At 31.1% G+C, this 18,144-nt stretch overlaps 1 protein-coding gene across 1 annotated transcript in view; it reads right to left on the bottom strand.

Annotated features, from left to right (window-relative positions):
* Nucleotides 1–18,144, bottom strand: part of arg (arginase) — a 54,331-nt gene that overhangs the window by 5,696 nt on the left and 30,491 nt on the right. The window lies entirely within an intron of this gene.

The following is an 18,144-nucleotide window of genomic DNA, read 5'->3' as shown; positions in this document are numbered from 1 at the left end:
CATATATGTATGTAATAATTTCTATTTATTCAGGAATGGCATGGAATTTTCGATATTCGAGCGGTGAACACGAATTAACGTTCTAGGACGCTCAGTTTAGATATAAGACAAAATTTTCTATAGAAATTAAATTTTGACAACATTTTCTATAGAAATAAAATTTTGTGAAAATTCCTATAGAAATAAAATTTTGATAAAATTTTCAATAGAAATAAAATTTTTGACAAAATTCTCTATAGAAATAAAATTTTTGACAAAATTTTCTATAGAAATAAAATTTTGAAAATATTTTCTATAGACAAAATTTTTTATAGAAATAAACTTTTGACAAAATTTTCTATAGAAATAAAATTTTGACAGAATTTTCTATAGAAATAAAAATTTGACAAAATTTTGTATAGAAATAAATTTTTCACAAAATTTTCCATAGAAATAAAATTTTGATAAAATTTTCTATAGAAATAAAATTTTGACAGCATTTACCATAGAAATAAAATTTTGACAAAATTTTCTATAGCAATAAAAGTTTGAGAAATTTTCTATAGAAATAAAATTTTGTGAAAATTTCTATAGAAATAAAATTTTGATAAAATTTTCTATAGAAATAAAATTTTGACAAAATTTTCTATAGAAATAAAATTTTGCCAGAATTTTTTATAGAAATAAAATTTTGAAAAAATTTTCTATAGAAATAAAATTTTGACAAAATTTTCTATAGAAATAAAATTTTCCCAAAATTTTCCATAAAAATAAAATTTTGACAAAATTTTCTATAGAAATAAAATTTTGACAAAATTTTCTATTGAAATAAAATTTTGACAAAATTTTCTATAGAAATAAAATTTTGACAAAATTTTCTATAGAAATAAAATTTTGACAAAATTTTCTAAAAAAATAAAATTTTGTGAAAATTTCTATAGAAATAAAATTTTGATAAAATTTTCTATAGAAATAAAATTTTGACAGCATTTCCCATAGAAATAAAATTTTGACAGCATTTTCCATAGAAATAAAATTTTGACAAAATTTTCTATAGAAATAAAATTTTGACAAAATTTTCTATAGAAATAAAATTTTGACAAAATTTTCTATAGAAATAAAATTTTGACAAAATTTTCTAAAAAAATAAAGTTTTGTGAAAATTTCTAAAGAAATAAAATTTTGATAAAATTTTCTATAGAAATAAATTTTTGACAGCATTTTCCATAGAAATAAAATTTGGAGAAAATCTTCTATAGAAATTAAATTTTGGCAAAATTTTTTATAGAAATAAAATTTTGACAAAATTTTCCATAGAAATAAAATTTTGACAAAATTTTTCATAGAAATAAAATTTTGACAAAATTTTCTATAGAAATAATGTTTTGAGAAAATTTTTTATAGAAATAAAATTTTGACCAAATTTTCTATAGAAATAAAATTTTAACCAAATTTTCTATATATAAATTTTCTAACTAAAATTTGGTAAAATTTTCTCAACATTTTGGTAGATTATTTTTGTACCGTGCTTTCAACTCGTCCTTTTTTTTTTTTTTTTTTTTTCCTTTGGAAATTTAAAAAAAACTTAATGGTTGGTGATTTGATAAAAAAAGAACATAGTTAACGGATTCGAAATTTTATTTTGGATTTTTGCAATAAAATATGTACATAGTACCCACCATGTTTTTTGGAAAAAAAATCTTTAAAATTTATACCACCCCCTCTCCTTTCCACTATAATGTGCAGATGTGTGTGATGTAGTTAGGAAAGGTGATTTATTTTTAATTTCCATTTTTGAAAATAATGTCGTATGTTCTGGGCCATGGCATCACGTAATAAATTATAATTATTATTTTTATAAACAATAACGATACATCTACCAAAGCATTTCGAATAACAAAAATTATTCACCGGCACACACCATGACAACCCACCCCTCTCGCATCACGTCAACAAAAATATTTTTTGGAAACAGAGTAAATTTGCTGTGTCTGGCGTTCATGGAAACCAGCTAATCTGATGGATTTTATTGTTCTTGTTGTTGTTGGTCATTCGCAACCCTATGCGTCGATTTCACCCTCGCCCTTTGTGGCGCAGACATTTGGCACATCAAAAGTAAATCATGTTTCAACCACCAACGCTACCAAGCACCAGATTCCGTATCTTCTCAAAAAAAAAAAAACTAAATCTTGATTCATTTGCCAGACATATTGGCACCGTGGATAACTCACTATCACATTACCACGAATAGCTTCTGCATATGCCATTGACTCTGAGCCATTGGCACAATTTTCTTGTATTAGTACAATCTGGGATTTGCAGATGTACAATTCCATATGCTGGAATTGAACTCTATTGTTTCTGTTCCATTGTCATTATATTTTCGGTCATTGTCATAAAAATCAAAGGTGATACAATTCCGATGTTATCATACGTAGGGCTCCATTAAATGATATGAAGATACATGAATTTTCCAAATTTATCTTTGCTTTAAATATTTTTTTTCTATGATTGGCTTAAGACTTAAAAAATATATTAAAAAAAAAAACAAATAAAAACCTCTTTTTGTGACATAAAATCTTTATCTTAAATTTTTTAAATATGTTGTAAAAATATATCACCACAGATATAATTAAAAATATCCTCACTCCATTATTAAAAGAAATAATAAATAAATATAAATTTTAATAATATTTTCTTAAATTTTAAAATAATGTCTAAAAATTAAATTAAATTAACTGCTAGGTATAGCCCATATATAAAGCGATCCCTAGATTTGACTTCCGAAGCTTCTTGGAAGAGCAAATTTCATCCTATCTGGTTGTATGGTAAGCCTTAGTTAGTATATGATCTCTAACAACCATGCACAAATTGGTCCATATCGACCGATAATTATCCCAGCACAACTTTAAAAAAATGCCCAAAAATGTCCTCCCAAAGACGATCATAAAAATGTTAAATCCTTTCTAGAAAAATTGCGAAGTTTTGAAAATATTTGATGACAAACGTTCCAGACAAGCGTTATAATGCATTAAAAATCATAAAAATAAATTAAAAATTATTTATTTGTCAAAATATTACAAAATTCAAATCACTGAATTCACCTCACGCCTTAAGAATTGGTGCAAATTCAGCGCAGCGGCTGTTGAAATGGCGAACATCTGTCCTATGACAAGCCCGTGTTAAATTCAACGCTTCTGCGTCAATTTGGCACAACTTCCGGATCCGAAAAGTACATTTCACTAATTTTTTGTCAAAGTTTTTTTTTGCTAGCCCCCATATAAACCGATCCCCAAATATGACTTGCGAACATGGTTGCAACAGTTGGTAGAATATTACCAAAAATGGTAGATGTTTTACTGTTTGGTAGATTGATAAAATTCATGAAGTTTTACTAGATTTTGCAAAATATTCCTTTCCAACTAAGAGGTACTTCTATTTTCTATAGAAATAAAATATTGTGAAAATTTTCTATAAAAATAAAATTTTGTTAACAATTTTTTATAGAAATAAAATTTTGAGAAAATTTTCTATAGAAGTAAAAATTTTGAAAAAAAAAATCTATATAAATACAATTTTGACAAAATTTTCTATAGAAGTATAAAAAGAAGTAAAATGTTGACAATACGTTCTATAGAAATAAAATTTTAAGAAAATTTTCTACAGAAAGAATTTTTTATAGAAATACAATTTTGAGAAATGTTTCAATAGAGGTATAAAAAGAACTAAAATTTAACAAAATGTTCTATAGAAATAAAATGTTAAGAAAATTTTCTACAGAAATAAAATTTTGATAAAATTTTTTATAGAAATAAAATTTCGACAAATTTTTTTATAGGAGCATAAAAAGAAGTAATTTTTTCTATAGGAGCATAAAAAGAAATAAAATTTTTTACAGAAATTAAATTTTGATAAAATTTTTTATAGAAATAAAATTTTTTATAGGAGCAAAATAAAATTTTGAAAAAATTTTCTATAGAAATAAAATTTTGAGAAAATTTTCTATAGAAGCAAAAATTTTGACAAAATTTTCTATAGAAATAAAATTTTAAGAACAATTTCTAGAGAAATAAAAATTTTGACAAAATTTTTATAAAAATAAAGCTTTGAGAAAATTTTCTATAGAAATACAATTTTGACAAAAGCTTCTACAGAAATACAATTTTGAGAAAAATTTTTATAGAAGTATAAAAAGAATTAAAATCTTGACAAAATGTTCTATTTTTCACAGAAATAAAATTGTGATAAAAATTTTCTACAGAAATAAAATTTTAAGAACATTTTCCACAAAAATAAAATTTTGACAAAATTTTCTACATAAATAAAATTTTGACAAAATTTTCTATAGAAATAAAATTTTGAGAAAATTTTCTGTAGAAGCAAAAATTTTGACAAAATTTTCTATAGAAATAAAATTTTGACAAAATTTTCTATAGAAATAAAATTTTAAGAAAATTTTCGACAGAAATAAAATTTTGATAAAAATTTTCCATAGAAATAAAATTTTGAGAAAAATTTCTGTAGAAATAAAATTTTGAGAAAAATTTCTATAGAAATAAAGTTTTGAGAAAATTTTCTATAGAAGCAAAAATTTTAACAAAATTTTCTATAGAAATAAAATTTTGACAAAATTATTTATAGAAATAAAGCTTTGAGAAAATTTTCTATAGAAATAAAATTTTGAAAAAAATCTACAGAAATACAATATTGAGAAATTTTTCTATAGAAGTATAAAAAGAAGTAAAATCTTGACAAAATTTTCTACAGAGAAAAAATTTTAAGAAAATTTTCCACAGAAATAAAATTTTGATAAAAATTTTCTATAGAAATAAAATTTTGAGAAAAATTTCTATAGAAATAAAATTTTGAGAAAATTTTCTACAGAAATAAAATTTTAAGAAAATTTTCTACAAAAATAAAATTTTGACAAAATTTTCTATAGAAATAAAATTTTGACAGAATTTTCTATAGAAATAAAATTTTGAGAAAATTTTGTATAGAAGCAAAAATTTTGACAAAATTTTCTATAGAAATAAAATTTTAAGAAAAAATTCTAGAGAAATAAAATTTTTACAAAATTTTTTAGAGAAATAAAGCTTTGAAAAAAACTTTCTATAGAAATAAAATTTTGACAAAAGCTGCTACAGAAATACAATTTTGAGAAAATTTTCTATAGAAGTATAAAAAGAAGTAAAATCTTGACAAAATTTTCTATAGAAATAAAATTTAAAGAAAATTTTCCACAGAAATAAAATTTTGAGAAAATTTTCTACAGAAATAAAATTTTAAGAAAATTTTCTAGAAAAATAAAATTTTGACAAAATTTTCTATAAAATTTAACATGTTGTCAAAATTTTCTATAGAAATAAAAATTTAAGAAAATTTTCTATAGAAATAAAATTTTAAGAAAATTTTCCACAGAAATAAAATTTTGATAAAAATTTTCTATAGAAATAAAATTTTGATAAATTTTCTATGTATAAATAAAATTTTGAGAAAATTTTCTATAGAAATAAAATTTTAAGAAAATTTTCTACAGAAATAAAATTTTGACAAAATTTTCTATAGAAATAAAATTTTAAGAACATTTTCTACAGAAATAAAATTGTGACAAAATTTTCTATAGAAATAAAATTTAAAGAAAATTTTCTATAGAAATAAAATTTTAAGAAAATTTCCTAGAGAAAAAAAATGTTGACAAAATTTTCTATAGAAGTAAAATTTTTTACAAAAATTTCTATAGAAGAAGAACAAAAGCTTTAAATTTTTTCTGCTTGTCTTAAGTAAACTTAGACTACACGCAACACATGGCCGAATTTTCGGCCTATATACAATGAAACTTCTCAAACTTGGGCCCTCTGAAAACCGGAAACCTCTCAAAAGTGGAAAATTGTCGCTTAACACATTAAATTAACCTCTCATAACTGGACACTTCCCTAATGTGGACAAAATTTAGGCGACCGCGGATGTACTTGTACTTTTTTTATAAATTTTAATTTTACATATGCCAGGGGGGGGGGGGGGGTTATCTGTAAGCTCATACTCCATATGTGGGCTATTATGATGGCGAATTACCGTTGGGCTCATCGAAGAAATCTTTAACTAAAGGTCAATGGTCTATGGATCCAACCACGAATTTTGGAGTATTGAGAATATGCTATATAGAAATATCAGAATTTGGAAACAAATCGTGATCATGTTCAATTTAAAAACATTGAAGAATAGGTCGACTTAAGGCCAAATATCTAAAAACAAACATTAAAAAAATGGCTAAACCACATTTCATATCTCCCCTCCCACAAGGTTTATTGTATATAAATAAAAGTTTATATAAATCACTTCCTGGTATGTGGACATAAAAGAATATATGTCCATTTAACTGTGTATTCATTTATAAGGCTCTCTTCCTTCAATACATGATTGGAAAGGGAGCAATTGTTTAAAGTTTCACTATAGCGCTTGCGCTTTAAAGTCCCGGATAATAAAATGACTGTGGCCTGCAGACTTCTGTTTTAAGGGTAAATGACATTGCAGTTTATAAAATTGCCGGTGTAGCTGCTTTTCCTTATATTAACAAGTGAGTTTCTAGTGGAAGGATGCAAACTACCCTGAAATTTTGTCAACGTGTTAGTTTCATTCATTCGTTTATACAAAGTTTTGTTGGAAGTATCATCCCTTGATATGGAAGTTATGGGAATGTGGAATGTAAAGATAAAGGAATATGACATTTGCCACAACGACAAAAGAGCATCATCTGGATGTAATGTCCTGAAAGGGGGATAGATAGAGTTGAGGTATGATATGTGGTGTTACATGAAACTGGATGGAAGTTGATTTAGCTTTCATTTTTTTTATACCCTATACCACGTAGTGGTCAGGGTATAATAACTTTGATCTGCCAAAAAATGTGCATACCAGAAATATTGGTTTTAGACCCCATAAAATATATACTGATCGACTCATCTCCTGAGTCGATCTAGCCTTGGTGTCCATCCGTCCATGTATTTGGTGTTCGCAGGATTCCGGTAGCATTTATTAGCCGATTTCGATGAAATTTGGTACAGAGTGTGTTTTTGACACAAGGACGAACGCTATTGAATTTAGAAAAAATTGGATTTAATTTAGATATAGCTCCCATACATATGTATCGCCCGATTTTCCCAAATTTTACCATAAAATCCTTATTTATTACCCGATCTTACTCAAAGTTGGCTAGATCTAGTCTTCTGTACTATTAACTATACGTGCAAAATTTCATCGAAATCGGTTCAGGTTTATATATAGCTCCCGTATATATGCATCGCCCGATTTTCCAAAATGTGATCATAATAGCCTAATTTATTACCCGATCAAAGTTGGCTAGATCAAGTCTTCTATAATACTAATTGTATGTGCAAAATTTCATCGAAATCGGTTTAGATTTAGATATAGCTCCCATATATATATCGTCCGATTTTCACAAATTTGACCATAAAACCCTTATTTATTACCCGATCTAAAAGTGGGTATTAAGTGCGAGGAATACAAACTTTGTGAAAATTTGCTTTGGGATATTTCCCATCAAGTTATAATGAAATCTGCAAGAAATATGTATAATTTTATGGCTTTTTTTACTGATTTAGTTTTCACTTTATTGAAAAAATGACGATTTTAGCGGTTAAACTCGAACTTAATACCCACCTTTACTGGCTAGATCTAGTCTTCTGTAGTATTAACTATACGAAATCGGTTCAGATTAAGATATAGCACCCATATGAGGGCACGGGTAGTGGTATCTACTGCGAAGAGTTGGGTATCAGAGATTCATACAAGATGCATGACAGATGAAGCATCTTTCAGGCGGAGGTATTTGCCATTGCGAAGGCTGCGGAACTACTGTCGATGAGGCCGATATTCAGGGGCGATATCAGCTTCTTCATCTATAGTCAGGCAGCAATAAAAGCCTTAGGAAATCCGAACATAACGTCGAAGGTAGTCAGCCGCCGTCGTAGAGAGCTTAGAGTTCTCACTGAACAGCATAATATCACTCTCTGCTGGGTACCTGGACATTATGGAATAATGGGAAATGAGGAGGCGGATGTGTTGGCTAAAGAAGGTGCACGCGGGACGAACGACACCGTTACAGATGTCTTCCCCCTGCTATCTTTATATACGATGATTTATGGAAGGAACGTTGGGCTTCCTCTGCGACCTGCGAGCAAACCAAACTGATATGGGACGACAAAAGCAGCAAGAACTCTGCTCTTCTGATGGCGACTCGCAGAGATGATCTGAGAGTATTGATACATCCAGAGAGGGAATATGATCGCCTCAAACATGTTTCAAGAGCAAAATGTTATTTTTGGATGGTGGCCATGTAACATGTTTGTCGCAAAAATGTTGTTTACTCGCCAAACATAACATGCTTTCCGAAAACAGATACATAATTTCCGAGAAAATAACATGGCCGCAATGAACATGTTACATGGTCACCATCCAAAAATAACATTTTTCTCTTGAAACATGTTTGAGGTGCTCATATTCCTTCTCTGGGTGTAGGCATCATAACAGGACACAACACTCTTTGGAAAACACATAGTAAGAATTGGCTTAATGGCTGACGATATTTGTAGATGGTGTCTGGACCCAAAGGCAACAGAAGACTCCTACCAATTTCTGTGCCAGTGTCCAGCATTATCCTTTAGAAGGAACAAGATACTGGGCTCCTTTTTCTTTCAGTATATAACAGATGTACGGAACTGCAACATGAAGGATATACTTGCCTTCATAAAGGCTTCGTGATGGAAGACCTAGGAAAACTTTCTTTGGAACTCGCCTGCAAACTCAAATGATTAATGAGGACGAAGAAGAACAACTATGAGGAAACACAATGGATCAACATGGTCTAAGTGGGAGCCAGATCTTTTGGCTGGTCGCATCCCATAACCTAACCTAGCTCCAATATATATGCATCGCCCGATTTTCCAAAATATGATCATAATAGCCTTATGTGCAAAATAGCTCCCGTATATATGTATCGCCCGATTTTCACAAATTTGACCATAAAACAAAACCTGCAATATATCATCCAAATTGTTTCAGATTTAGATATAGCTCCCATATATATAAAGGGTGTTTAAAATTTCAAGGGCCGATGTTGATTTTGAATAAAACACAAACTATTTAGGAAATTATTGTAATTTTATTTTATTTTGATATATTGGTATTATGCAATTATGTATTGAACAAAATATCGGCCAAATGGGCGCCGCGACCTCTGTGGCACACCTTCATCCGATGGTCCAAATTTTCGATGACGCTGAGGCATAATGGAGGTTCTATGCCGTTAATGTGCCGAATTATCTCATCCTTTAGCTCTTGAATTGTTGCTGGCTTATCGACGTACACCTTTTCTTTCAAATAACCCCAAAGAAAAAAGTCCAACGGTGTCAAATCACATGATCTTGCCGGCCAATTGACATCGCCATTACGTGAGATAACACGGCCATTGAATTTGTTGCGCAAAAGAGCCATTGTTCCGTTAGCTGTGTGGCAAGTGGCACCGTCCTGCTGAAACCACATATCGTCCACATCCATATCTTCCAATTCGGGCCGTAAAAAGTTCGTTATCATCTCATGATAGCGAACCCCATTCACAGTAACTGCCTGACCGGCCTCATTTTGGAAAAAAATACGGCCCGATGATGCCGCCAGCCCATAAACCGCACCAAAAAGTCACTCTTTGTGGGTGCATTGGTTTTTCGACAATCACTCTTGGATTCTCATTCGCCCAAATGCGGCAATTCTGTTTATTGACGAATCCACTGAGGTGAAAATGTGCCTCATCACTGAAGATAATTTTCTTCGAAAATTGATTATCCACTGTTGACATTTCTTGGAACCATTTAACACGTTGTTGGATTGTGTATCTCTCCATGGTTCAAATTGAATAAGTCTGAAATAGAGAAATGTCAAATAAAATTCGGAAAAAACTTGGCGTTTAGGTGTGGTTCACATTCAACATCGGCCCTTACAATTTAACCACCCTTTTACATAGCTCGATTTTCCCAAATTTGGCCATAATACACGAAAAAAAATTTTCCTTTTCAATCACGAAATTACTTGATCACATTAATTTTTTAATTGAAATGTCTTCAATTACAGACATGATCGTATCAATTAAAAAATGAATTGAAAGTCAATTAAAAATTAATTGATCCAATAAAAAAATTAATTGATACTATTAATTTTTGTTTCAATTAAAAGATGTGTTGAATCAATTAACTTTTTAATTGAATATTTTTTTTAACTCAATTAAAATTTTAATTGGAAAAATTTTCGAGAAATTTTTTTCTGTCTTCTTAAAAAAAGTAAACCCTATATTTCACTAAAGACGATGTTATTCTATTTTATTGCATGGAATTATGTTTTAAGAAAGTTTCCATGACTTTAATAATTTTTTGCGTACGTTAGTTAAATTAACTAAAACATAAGAAACAAGTATATACGGCCGTAAGTTCGGCCAGGCCGAATCTTATGTACCCTCCACCATGGATTGCGTAGGAACTTCTACTAAAGGCTGTCATCCACAATCGAATTACTTGGGTTGCGATAACACTTGCCGATGGCAAGGTATCGTAAAACTTTTTAACACTGTCTTCTAAATTGTAAGTTAGTCCATAAGGGGTATATATTAAACAAAAAAAAAAGGCCGATTAAATACGTATATAATTCAGTTTGACAAAATTTTCTATAGAAATAAAATTTTGACAAAATTTTCTATAGAAATAAAAACTTGACAAAATTTTCTATAGAAATAAAATGTTGACAAAATTTTCTATGGAAGTAAAATGTTGACAAAATTTTCTATAGCAATAAAATTTTGACAAAATTTTCTATAGAAATAAAATGTTGACAAAATTTTCTATAGAAATAAAATGTTGACAAAATTTTCTATAGAAATAAAATGTTGACAAAATGTTCTATAGAAATAAAATGTTGACAAAATTGTCTATAGAAATAAAATGTTGACAAAATTTTCTACAGAAATAAATTTTTTACAAAATTTTCTATAGAAATAAAATTTTGACAAAATTTTCTATGGAAATAAAATGTTGACAAACATTGCTATAGAAATAAACTTTTTACAAAACTTTCTATAGAAATGAAATTTTGACAAAACTTTCTATAGTAATAAAATTTGACAATTTTTACATGGCTGTTAGAGGCCATATACTAACGAAATGTACCAAATTTCAACCGCATCGGATGACTTTTTCTCCTCCAAGAGGCTCCGGAGGTCAAATCTGGGGATCGGTTTATATGGGAGCTATATATAATTATGGACCGATATGGACCAATTTTTGCATGGTTGTTAGAGACCATATACTAACACCACGCACTAAATTTCAATTGGATCGGATGAATTTTGCTCATCCAAGAGGCTCCATAGTTCAAATCTGGGGATCGGTTTATATGGGAGCTATATATAATTATGGACCGATATGGACCAATTTTTGCATGCTTGTTAGAGACCGTATACTAACATCAGGTACCCAATTTCAAACGGATCGGATGAATTTTGCCCCTCCAAGAGGCTCCGGAGGTTAAATCTGGGGATCGGTTTATATGGGAGCTATATATAATTATGGACCGATATGGACCAATTTTTGCATGGTTGTTAGAGACCGTATACTAACATCAGGTACCAAATTTCAACCGGATCGGATGAATTTTGCCCCTCCAAGAGGCTCCGGAGGTCAAATCTGGGGATCGATCGGTTTATATGGGGGCTATATATAATTATGGACCGATATGGACCAATTTTTGCATGGTTGTTAGAGACCGTATACTTAGACCACGTACCAAATTTCAACCGGATCGGATGAATTTTGCTCCTCCAAGAGGCTCCGGAGGTCAAATCTGGGGATCGGTTTATATGGGAGCTATATATATTTATGGACCGATATGGACCAATTTTTGCATGGTTGTTAGAGACCGTATACTAACATCAGGTACCAAATTTCAACCGGATCGGATGAATTTTGCCCCTCCAAGAGGCTATATATAATTATGGACCGATATGGACCAATTTTTGCATGGTTGTTAGAGACCGTATACTTAGACCACGTACCAAATTTCAACCGGATCGGATGAATTTTGCTGCTCCGGAAGGCTCCGCAAGCCAAATTTGGGGATCGGTTTATATGGGGGCTATACGTAAACGTGGGCCGATATGGCCCATTTTCAATACCATCCGACCTACATCAATAACAACTACTTGTGCCAAGTTTCAAGTCGATAGCTAGTTTCGTTCGGAAGTTAGCGTGATTTCCACAGACGGACGGACAGCCGGACAGACGGACGGACGGACGGACATGCTTAGATCGACTCAGAATTTCACCACGACCCAGAATATATATACTTTATGGGGTCTTAGAGCAATATTTCGATGTGTTACAAACGGAATGCCAAAGTTAATATACCCCCATCCTATGGTGGAGGGTATAAAAATTATACACAAATGAAGCATAAAGATTAACTAAATTCGTGTCCCCCCAAATATAGTTCAGAATTTCTTAAAATCTGTACATTTTACCAATAATGCGGCCATCATGAACTTCGTATGGTACTAAAGACATTTTTGAAATTTTGAACTCCAATTTTTCTTTCAATCTACGAAATTTTCTTTAATAAGTGAAAAATTATCATTTTTATTTTCTAATTAATAAAATTATTAAAATTAATTTGTAATAATTTTGTCCAATAAATTTTCTTGATTTTTTTACTTATTTTTGTGAAATCTGCGTTTCTATCGTAATATAGTCGAGATAAAATTAACTAAATGATCTTTCCTGGTGGGCTCACTGTTTTTGTTTTTCAGTGTATTTTTATATTATTATTATATTAACTTCGAGATGGTAGGCAGAATGACCGCCAATCTTTGGGAAAACCAGAATTTAATCAAAATCAGGGCACATTCGTTACAAACGGTACACTAAAAAAAATGAACTCTCTATTTCACTAAAGCCAATTAAACTTTATTTTATTTCATGGAATTATTATGTTTGGAGAAAGTTTCCTTTACTCTAATAATTTTTTGTGTACGTTAGTTAAATTAACTAAAACCGAGGAAAAAAAATAGACTCAAATGAAGCATTAACTAAATTAACTAAATTCGTGTCTTCCACAAAATAGTTCAGAATTTCTTTAAATTTGTAAATTTTACCAAAATTGCGTCCATCAAGAACTTCGTATGTCACTAAAGACATTCTTGCAATTTTGAACTCCAAGTTTTTCCTTCCAACTACAAAATTTTCTTTAACAAGTGAAAAAACTTAGTTATGTCTAATAAATTTTCTTGAATTTGTCGAAAAATATTTACTTATTTTTATGACATCGGCGTGATGCCAACGTTTGTAATACCGTTTAGTTTAATTTTTCTACAAATATTCAAAATTTTCTAAAATTAACCGAAAGTTTTCTTCCTGGTGGGTTCACTGTTTTTTCAGTGTATGAATGGAGGAAGTGTAGATGTGGTAACGAAGAAATCTTTGTAGTATTTCGTGTGTCACAAGATATAGATCTCGTCGTTTTAGAGGAGACATATTACAGAACCTGTACTAACTTTGCCAGGACTAGGAAATATATCGGGAAGACTGAGTTCCAGAAATAGACAAAATATTTTGTTGATTTTAATTTTGATTCCATCAAAGCCATGAAAAAAGTAGCAAGCTTCACTCATTGATTTGGGAGAAATTCAGCCTTGTTCCTCTAGTATCATGCTTTACTAATTGATTTGAGAGAAATTCCCCCTTGTCCATCATGCGATATTTGGCATATATGAAAATTAAACGCCCTATGATATCCGTAGAATAAGAAAAACCAGGACATCCGTTTTAGCATTCCACACCAAAGTGTTAATATTGATTGTATTCCAATAAAACCGCACCCATGCCATTGCAAAAAGCCAAATTTCCGTTTTCTCTTTAAACATCTCTCATCTGTCCTCTCTTTTGAAAATCTGGCTCTCATCCATTGTGGTGAGTTGGGAATTTGATACAGCACGTTACATGGATATTACAAATCACAGATGCCAAAAGACCGCAGTACGTACGTGCGGTATTACATTTCCCATTTCCGTTCTCTTCGTTAATTCCCGTTTCCAGTTGTGAATGCAAATGGTGTTCTGCCAACAGAGCATGAGTTTATGCTCATACGTTGTAAACTTATTGGTGGGGGTAGTTTGTGTGTATTAACAAGGATATTGTAAACATGAATATCAAGTCCTTAGAAATCGCTATCATGAAAGTTTTTCCATACCTGTTTTGCATATTATTATGCAACAATATTTTTTTGGGGGTTGCATGGTTCCTTCCACCAACAGAACCAAACGTCTAATATACTTTACAGATTTATACCCTTTTGCCGGAGTTTGTTGGGGGTGTTTTATAGTGTAGGGGATGTTATTTTTTCTTCTTGTATTATTATTATTTCGCGTTCTCTTATTCTGTCGTTGGAAAGGAATAACCTGTTTAATATGGAGAGAATTGAAAGAGGGTTGCATGGTTTGAAATTTTCATGAATGGTTCTCGAACTCGGAAAACAAAGAGATGCAACAACAGATTCTTAAAAAAGATACTCCCGATCGAGTGGACAGGCCGAGTGTGCAAACATGGAAAATGAAAATAATCGACCTAATATAGTGAACAAAATCAACCAAACGAACTTTGTCATTCCGTTTATAACACATCGAAATATTGCTATAAGACCCCATAAAGTATATATATTCTGGGTCTTGGTGAAATTCTGAGTCAATTTAGCCATGTCCGTTCGTCCCTCCGTTTGTTAAAATCACGCTAACTTCCGAACGAAATAAGCTATCGACTTGAAAGTTGACACAAGTAGTTTTTATTGATGTAGGTCGGGTGGTTTTGCAAATGGGCCCCCAGATTTTGCTTGCGGAGCCTCTTGGAGGAGCAATATTCATCCGATTCGGTTGAAATTTGATACGTGGTGTTATTATATGGTCTCTAACAACCATGCAAAAATTTGTCCATAATTGTATATAGCCCCCATATAAACCGATCCCAAGATTTGACTTCCGAAGCTACTTGGAGGAGAAAATTTCACCCGATCCGGTTGAAATTTGGTTCGTGGTGTTAGTAGTCTCTAACAACCTGCAAAAATGTATTCATCGGTCCATAATTGCCCCCATATAAACCGATCGCCAGATTTGACCTCCGGAGCCTCTTGGAGGAGCAATATTAATCCGATCCGGTTGAAATTTGGTACGTGGTGTTAGCATATGGCCTCTAACACAAATGCAAAAATGTATTCATATCGCTCTATAATTATATATAGCCCCCATATAAACCGATCACCAGATTTGACCTCCGGAGCCACTTGGAGGAGACAATTCACCCGATTCGGTTGAAATTTGGTTCGTGGTGTTAGTATATAGTCTCTAACAACCACTCAAAAATGTATCCATATCGGTCCATAAATATATATAGCCCCATATAAATCGATTCCCAGATTTAACGTCCGGAGATGCAAATTTTATACGATTCAATTGAAATTTTGTATTTTGTATTAGTATATGGACACGAACAACCATGCAAAAATTAGTCCATATCGGTCCATAATTATATATAGTCACCATATAAACAGCTCTCCAGATTTGACCTCTGGATGATCAACATTCATCCGATTCGATTGAAATTTGTTATATTGTGATAGTATATGGCTGCTAACAATCATGGCAAATGTGGTCCATATCGGTCTATAGTTATATATAGCCCCCAGATAAACCGAACCCCAATCACACAAAAATTGGTCCATATCGGTTCATAATTTTATATAGCCCCCATATAAAGCGACCCCATATTTCAATTCTGGGTTTCTAATTACCGCGCCAAAGTTCATATCGGCCTGGCCGAACTTACGGCCGTATACTCGTACACTTGTTTTAATATGAAGTAGTACATTCTTCTAAACGGTTGCAGTTATAATTTCTACTTGATGGTCACGTTTTTTTTTTTTTTTTGTTAATTACGCCTGTGAAAGCAAGCAGAGGATTCTTGAAAAAAACAGCATTTCTTCTTCTGGATTTTTAGTTCCAAAAATTAGTTCAATGGAATTCTACCATCCACCATGGATTGGGTACCAAGTTCGCGAGATATTGGACATTGAAGGTAATTTGTAAAATTTTTAATAAATCTCTAAAATGGTGGCCAATGGATTTGCAAGGGCAAAGATCTGGCGGAAAGGTACGGTCCCCGTTTCCTGGTATTGAACGCTCAAACAAATGTTATGCTAATTAAATTTTGCAGCTCTTAACTGGGATAATTAAAAAAAATATTTTTGGTTTATTATATTATCAAGTAACATATTCTCCCCACCTATCGTTTTCTGAACCAGGGGGTCCAAGTTCAACACATCTTAAATGAGAGGAGAGAAAAGGAGGCTAATTCGTGATAACCCCCCAAAAATAGAAAAAACCATCAAATTCTATATGATATATGATAATTTGCATCGAAGAGTGAAAAGTAGGTTAATTCGCGATCACCCACCCGAATATTATTAAAAAAGATACAGAACTTTTTATAGATTTTTGCAAAGTGATTGAATTTTTCAATTAGTGCTCATAAAACCATTCTTACGATTTCCTCCTTATATAGACATTTTTAATTAGGTTTCGCCTACATAATAGACGGCCGGATGTCGGCGGGGGCTATGGGGCTCTGCCCCATAAGTCACAACTGTTACAAACCAAAACTGGAAAATGCAATCATATGATGATTAGAATTTTGCATTGACTAATTGCCAAACTATGTTTTTTTCAAAATAATATAGAATTATTGAGTTTAGTTTTGAATGTGGGTAAAACCAATTGGATACGTGGGTATCAACTTTATTTAGTGAATACCCTTATTATTGCAGCACTTATTGTTAATAACCCTATTCTCCTGAGGGATGTAAATAATCTACCCCTAGCATACTCGAGTAAGGGAGACAGCTATATTAGTAAGGGAGAATATATACGGCGCCATGTTTCTATATCAGTGATGGAACTAATTTACATTGACTCCAGAACAGACAATAATAGTACGATATTTTCGTGCCTAAAGAATTGTAATGATTTATTTACAAATATCAAGCGTCCATGGTTGCTATAAAAAATTGCGTGTATTTGATATTTAAAACATTCATTTATTTTATTCTTTCAGAGCATGACACTAAAGTCCAGTTCCAGTCAATTTCTTGTTATTATTTATCGTGTAGATAAAACAGACTGATCACATACAAAAATTTTAAGAAACCGTAGTTTATTCTCCGGTATGACAAACCGACCATAAAAGTTAATACTGTATTCTTTAATGCAAAACTACTTATTTGACTAATGAGCAAATGGCCGAGTTGCGAGTTCGTGCTCAAAACGAATATAAATCTAAATAAGTAAGGGCTAAAATTGTAACTTAAATCGAATTTATTGAATGAGTATACAACCACATTTGAAGGTATATTAGGTATAGGGCATTCGGGATCGATTTTTATAAATACCGGGAATCGGGATTTAAAAATATAGCATAACGGGATTTTTTTCGGGATCCCGACATTTTCGGTATTCTTCAAATATTTTAAGTAATAACAATCTACAGCGCCAAAAAAATTGTTATACATTAAACCTATTTAGTTTAATTCAATTTTATTATAAAAAAACAGCAAAATACATAAGAGTAAATTAAAAAAGCGATTTCATACCGCTATCTTACTCAGCAAAATATTTTAAGGATTTTGATTAGTTTAGGTATATTTTCGTAAACTTGTGTTAATCCTTTTGTACTTCATCGTTTGAAGTAACTTCTTAGATAAATCAAGGCATTCAAATTTTTATCAGATAAACGCGTGTTTTTCTCTCTGGCAGTCAACTAAAAATAAACGGTTTGTAACGACCCTGGTACCCGCTGAGTCTATCCTGGATAATAGTGTCGAAAACATGTTCTTACAATCTTGTCATATTGTCGACGGACCTTTTATCATTGATTTTATTTTATGTGGCACGAATTCCATTTCACATGAAGTCATTGTCTTGTCATAATGTCGACGGACTTTTTATCATTGATTTTATTTTATGTGGCACGAATTTCATTTTGAACTCATTGTTCAGAGAAAGACCTTATC

This window comes from Haematobia irritans, chromosome 3, assembly GCF_050003625.1.
Source record: "Haematobia irritans isolate KBUSLIRL chromosome 3, ASM5000362v1, whole genome shotgun sequence".
Classification (NCBI taxonomy): domain Eukaryota; kingdom Metazoa; phylum Arthropoda; class Insecta; order Diptera; family Muscidae; genus Haematobia; species Haematobia irritans.
Note: the sequence above shows the minus strand (reverse complement) of the source record. Positions and strands in the feature narration are given on the sequence as shown.